Source organism: Podarcis liolepis (assembly GCF_965112155.1).
Source record: "Podarcis liolepis genome assembly, chromosome: 4".
NCBI lineage: Eukaryota > Metazoa > Chordata > Lepidosauria > Squamata > Lacertidae > Podarcis > Podarcis liolepis.
Genome location: NC_139558.1, coordinates 94,130,359 through 94,136,931, shown reverse-complemented (window position 1 = coordinate 94,136,931; position 6,573 = coordinate 94,130,359). Strand labels below are relative to the sequence as shown.

The following is a 6,573-nucleotide window of genomic DNA, read 5'->3' as shown; positions in this document are numbered from 1 at the left end:
ACTTGCCAAGAAAAAGGGGTGGGGGTGGAGAAGATGAGGAGGGTAAAATAAAAGAAGCAATTCCAGGCACAAAAGAAATAAAGAAGTCTATGGCAAGCAGAAGGGACCTGGGCTGTCGCTGCATTGTTGCTCTCCTTTGACAACAATAAGGAAGGAAGGAAAAGAGATCAGATAAAATATAAATGCAAGGCGGTTGAGCTGAGGAATGTCGATCCCTCGGGAAGGGAATGGCCCTCGCAAGATTAAAGAAAATGATATCAAATAGGATGTGCTGCAATATCGGCTTTTGTGGCCATTGTGTCAGTGTTTACAAACGCGTTGATCTCAAGGAACAGGGGGTTTCATTGTTCATCCCGAACTCATGTCACGCAGGGCAATGCGATTCCAATGAAAGTTTGCCAGAGGACAAAACAGTGTCAGTTACACAAGGGAAGCGCAGGAACAAATCTATGCAGTAGCGGCGGAGGAGAGACAGCTAGCCGGCCATATGGATTCAATTCGAGCCGTTCCCTTCCAGGGAAGGAACTCTGTACAGGAACCAACACAATGACGCCAGGCCTATAATCCACAAACCACTTAAGACAGATCACACTCACACTATCTGTCTCTCTCTCACTCACACACACACACACCAGTTTTTCTCCTCTGTATATTTTTACTTGGACAAGCTGCTGAAATCAGTGGGATTTAACTTGGGATCCCACTGTTCTTCCACATAATGCTTTCATCAATTGCATTAATTATAGGCGATGGGGAGGGAAGGGTCTCTTAATAAAAGCCACAAGCCCCACTGCCTGACTCTTTAGCCAGATCCCATAACACCCTCCCCAAAGGCACTGTAAACCCAATAGCTATTGGGGTGGGGCACTGAATAGAAAGTCCTGCTGCTTGTCAATGAGCTTGCTTCCAACCACAGTCCAGAATACACTTAAACCATAGAACCACAGTACTGCAGAATTGGAAGGGACCCTGAGGGTCATCTAGTCCAACCCCCTGCACTGCAGGAATCGCCCAACGTAAGGCTCAAACCCACAACCCTGAGATTAAAAGTCTCATGCTGAGCTATCCTTATCTGGGAGCAAGCATAGGTTTGGGGGGGTGGATTTTATACTGTCAGAGTATATGTTTGCATAAGAAACATATACTCTGGCAACATATAACCCCCCCCCCAAAAAAAACACCCTATGATTGCTCTCAAATAAATTGTGAGAGCGCAAGTTAGGATAAGGGCTCCAGAGCCAGTGTCAAGTCCTGGGTAGCTCGGAGGGCCCCAGCAGGACGCCTTTGCTCCCAGCTGGGCAGCTGGATGTGGGGAGCTGCCATTTTAATTTCCCACATTGCCTATGACTGATGCTGCATCAGGAGCATTGTGGGAAATTCAAAATCAGCAGCCCCAATTGCCATGGCTGCCCGCCCCTGCCAGGGAAGCACTCCAGGTGAGGGGGAAGCTAATGACACATGAGGCGTTCCACCAGAGGGCACTATGCCAAGAGCTCCCTGAAACCTGGAGCCAGTTCTGCAGAATCCCATTGCAGCCAGCACATCTCAAATGCACTGACGGCTCAATCCGAAGCAGGTTTATTTGGAAATAAGCCCCTTCGGATTGCACTGGAACAACAGGTGATGGGGCTGATAGAGGTGCTACTCTCCCTGCACGTAGGCTGTAGAAAAGCCCTTCCCTAAGGAACAACGCTGTATGCAGGGAACGCAATGTTTTTAAAGCTCCTTCCCAGTGCATGGAGCATTTATCCGCCTGCGGCGCAGCATATTTCTGCCGGTGGTAGCACAGAATGTGCAGTCAGGAGTTCTTGCAAGTTAGAATAATAAACCCTCACAATCGCTATAATGTAGTAGGGCTGGGACTAAGACACTGATTTGTCATATGTTAAGCTGCTGGGCTGAGCAGACCTAACTCATTCTCCCTTACCCACACACAACTTCATACTGGGGATGGGGGGAAGGTGACTTGCCTCTTCTAATCTCCTCCCCACACATTGGATTCTCAGTCCTCAAGAAGAGAAAGAGCTGTCACATTTAGTTTTGCAGATTCCCACACAGTCCGCAAAATTAATATTTGGGGGTGGGGGAGTGAGCAACGATGACCCTTCAACTAAAATTCAGCCTTACCAGAAACGCAGGTATTGCAACTTGTATGGCTTTTGACAAGACTGCACTCAATTCATCAGGGTGCCCAAACATCCGAAACACAGCTGCAAGCTATGCAAACTTGCTGAACTCAGTGATGCTCACTTCCCAAGTTGACATTCAGAGGCTCAGGCTACATAGACCCACCTTCGCAAAACTGAGGATGGCTCCTGAAAAAAATGAAGAGGACCAATAGGAGTCTTTCAGACTATTTTAAGAAGCCAGTCATCCCAGGAGAAAGAGCAGAACAGCCCAAGTCCTTGCTGTGTCAATGTTTGCTTTCCTCCTCACCAATCAGGCATTTCTCCCGACATTCCCAGGGCCTTCCATCTCTCTGAGCATCTTGGCAGCATTCAGAACAGTGAGTGACTGATTCTGGTTGCCAAGAGAATAAAACTGGACCAGTACAGCCGCTGCCCTGACAATTTATGGCTTGCATATGGTCATTTGGAATTTGTCGTTAGTGTGTGGCCAAAGTTTTTACAGAGTTGAAAACACGCACACACACGAACACACACAGAGAGAGAGAGATTCCAAGCCTGTTAGCAACCATCATAAGGAAAAGCAAAAACAGGAGTAGGGAATGGGGTGGGCTATTTTGGGAGGTGGGAATACTCATTGCAACATATTGGTTATGTAGCGGGATAGGATGCAGGCTTCCTCAGAAACAAGTCCCACCAAGCTGAATGAAACTTACTTCTTAGTAAGCACGCTTAGGATCTCAGCCTTACCATACATGCATGCAAAAGTACGTCTTATAGACCAATCTTTTCAAATACTCTTGGTGGAAGCAAGTCCCATTTTATTCAATAGGATAAACTTCCAAGTGAGAGCAGGACTGCACCCTCCCTATAGGAAATTACAGCACTTTGCTCAGAAGTAAATTCCACTAAGTCCAAGGGTGCTTAGGACTGCAGCCTAAGCCCCATCAAACTCAGTGGAGCTTACTTCTGAGTAAATGTATCCAGGGCGTGGGGTTCCTGGAGGACTCTTATCTTTTCTCTATTTTAAACACCACTCGCCTACCCCTATGACTATTGCTTATGTCATTAAAAAAAAAAAGACGAGAGCCATTTCCAATAGTAAACATATTTGACATTTAAACACACACACACATTTATATCCTCTACTGATCTTGCAAAACAAGGGGGCAGAAAGAGTGATGGGGAAGGAGCTGACTCAAGTCTTCGAAGCTTGCATTAAATCATCTCTTTCGCACCCAGTAATTGTTCAACGTGCCAAAGACTCTCCACCGCAGCCCCCCAAAACACGAACACACCCGGCTATGTTCAGTCAATGCCACAATTAGGTGCTTCAACCGTCCCAGGCACTCACACCCCAACATCTGGAAAGGGGAAGAAAGAGGAGAGGCGGGCAGAAACACTGTCTGATAAGCATTCAGCAAGCAAGCCCGTCTCTGTAGGGATTCCGCACATGTAACCTTTCCTTTCCCAAAAAGAAAAGAAAAAAAGACAGGAGGAGGAGGATGGGGAAACACCGGGTTTGCAGACAACTCCAAGGCTTTGTTGCTGGGGCTCATCAATAATCTTCGGAGTTAGGAGGGCGGCTCATTATCATTATCACTTTGCTTTGGGCGATGTTGCATCCAAACAGCAGGGAGGGGAGAGAAACCAGGAGACAAAGCGTGTTTTCACCCCCCACCCCTCCTTCCCCACGCCGCCGCCAATGCATACATCCACAACACGTTCCGGATTTTAGACAGACTAGCAAGCTGATAGATATGAAGAAGGGGAAATCATGCTTTAAATAAAATTTAAAAAAAGCATCGCGCAACTCACCTGGTTTGGGACGGCTGCTCCCTGCCCTTTACAAAGAACATAAGCCAAGAGGCCAGGTTGGAAACCAAGTCACTTAATTAGACATGAGCGGGGCAAAGCTTGCGAAGCAGTTCCCTTGGGATGCAAACTGTAGAAGGTCGTGTGTGTGCGCCGCTTCCTCCCCAACCAACCAAGCCACCCACTCCCGCCCCCTTTTGCTTGGGATTCAGTCACTGGTGCTGCTGCTGCTGCTCTGGTTGCTAGAAGCAGCAACAGCAGGGGGAGGGAGGAGGAGGCTGCACACCGATCTGGGTCTGGCACAATGAATTGCAGCGCAGAAGGACCGCCCCGCCCTTCAGCCGCTTTGCAATTACATCATCCTTCTGTGGCTCGGTAGGGGGCGGAGGCGGAGGGGGGGGCGGGGAAAAGAAAAGACAGAGCCTTCCCATTGGCCCCTCCGGGCAGGCGTCCCTTGGGTCCCTGGGAAACGTAGTCCCGGGGAGCGGTTCCGCCCCGGGCTACTACAGCCGCGTCTGGTCGTTCGCGGCACTACAACTCCCGTGAAGCCCCGCGCGGCGCGGCCTCAGAAAGGAGCTGAGGGAGAAGAGGGAGGGGCTTAAGGCTTCGGGAGCCGAGCCCGCTCGCTCCCTCAGAGCGGCCATATTGGCGGCGGTGATGACGGCGGCGGCGGCAGTGCGGTTCTCGACGGGCGCCCTGCGGAGAGGAGGAGCGGCCCTAAGGAAGCCGGGTTTAAAGTGGCGGTGCGGTGGGAGAGGAGGGGGGTTGGGGAAGCGAGTGGAGGGGGTGGGAATAAAGCGAACCGGAGCGGTTGAGGAGAGCTTTTCAACCTGAGGGGGGGGGGAAGCGACGGTGGGCGCGAGGAGGTCAAAAGTCCTCGGGTGCGTTTGGCGAGCCTCTCTCTCCTCCCCTTCGTGATAAGTGACGGAGGGGCGGCGTGTTGCCGTAGGAACCCCCGACCGGAGCGCGGCTGCGCCTTCCCCGCCCCTTCATAGGTGTCCCCAGACCGCAGCGTTCCGCGCTTTGCCGCGGGTGGCGCAGAGGTTAGAGCGCTCGTTGCGGGCGTCTCCGGGAGCCCCGCGTTCGGTTCCCGGGCGCCTCCCTCGGGCCGGGTTCCCCTAATGGCAGTTTGAACACCGAAGCAACCGGTTGCTGCGGCGCCAGTGCAGAGCGCAAGCCCTGAGCCATGAAATCCCATTGTGATTAGTGGCGCCTGCTACTTAACCTGGGCATGGGTAGGAAGCTGCCCCAGACACTTACTTAGGTCCATCTAGCTCAGTGTTGTCTGCACTGGCTGGCAGCGGGCCAGGACTGAGCTTTCAGCCCTTGAATTTAATGGGATTTTACTTTTGAGTTGAGTGGCTTTGTTTGGGGTGGGTGGACTAGAGTTTCACTGAGTTTAGGGAATGACCAGGTTTTTATTTCTCTCCCTCTCCCCCAATGCAGCCTACAAACCCTCCCGCTTGCAAAACCATCACACTGCCTGGAAATCCTGCTTTTCGTAAAACTAGGAGAGCTGGTCCTAGTGGCATGTAGTACTGAGAATCTGTCCAGCTTGCGGCTGTAATATTACAGCAAAGTGATAAGAGCACTTACTTGCGTGCAGGGAGTCCCCAGGTTGAATCCCCAGGGGATCTGCTGACAGTGTAGACAGTGTTGAGCCGGAAGAACCAATATTGCAGTTCAGGGTAAGGCAGCTTCCTAATCTAGACAAATTCCCCGATAAAGTTGATGAAAGACAGCAGAATTATAATAGTTTTAACTTTGGGAATCCCTTCCCCCGCCCAAAATTCCTACTACAGATTTCCCTTGTTTCCAAGCACTTTGTGGTCTACTCAAGATATATCTTACCAGTGCAACTCTGTACATCTTTACTCAAAAGGTCCCACTGAGTTCAGTGGGGCTTACTTGCAGGTAAGTGGGTATAGGACAGCAGCTTTAAAAATAATTTTCTCCTTCTTGACAAGATCTCTGGGATCTTCTTTGAAAGGTGAGGTAGAAATCTCTGTAACAAATAAATCATACCTATGATAGATTAGATTGTGTTGGAATTTCAGAGCAATATTATGGAGCTCCATTGTGCTAGTTTGCATAGTCCTAAAATGGTGAGGTTTCAACGTTCCCGTTTTAATCTTCTACATATACTATTATGCTAGTATCCTGCCTGTTTGTTTGTTCTAGAACAAACATTCCAGGTGGCTAAAAAGTTTATTTACAAAGCGTTATAAAAGCCTAGTGAAAACAGATATCACAACAGGGCAGTAGCTGAAAGTATAACGACAAATTAACGATAAGGGTCATCCTCGTTTTGCATTCAGCAGAATCACATCTTTAACCATCAAGCCCCGAAGATATTCTTGCGTTGCAGGAAACAGATGACTCTTGGTCTCCCAAGTCTACGATTCTATGATATTGGTCTCATTCTGTGGGAATTGTTGGCTAAAAATGGAGCATCATTGACGGATGTCAAAGAGCTCAATGTGTGGATGTTAAGCTAGTTCCCTTTTGTTTGGTGAATACTTCTTCCAGAGCAGGAATGGGGAAGGTTTGGCCCTGCAGATCTTGCTGGGCTTCAGTTCCCATCATTCCTCACCAATGGCCATGCTACCTGGGGCAGGTGAGTGTTTGTCTA

The 6,573-nt window shown here is 49.5% G+C and overlaps 1 protein-coding gene across 2 annotated transcripts in view; it reads right to left on the bottom strand.

The window, feature by feature from the left end:
* The window catches only part of RAB30 (RAB30, member RAS oncogene family), a 42,043-nt gene extending 37,270 nt beyond the window's left edge, over positions 1–4,773 (bottom strand). The window contains exon 1 of one of the 2 annotated variants that reach the window (XM_083500040.1): positions 3,945–4,773. The gene's annotated coding sequence lies outside the window, so the exon portion shown is untranslated. The remainder of the gene's footprint in view (positions 1–3,944) is intronic. The other variant, XM_083500041.1, reaches the window with a different exon arrangement.
* Positions 4,774–6,573: the final 1,800 nt, after the last annotated feature.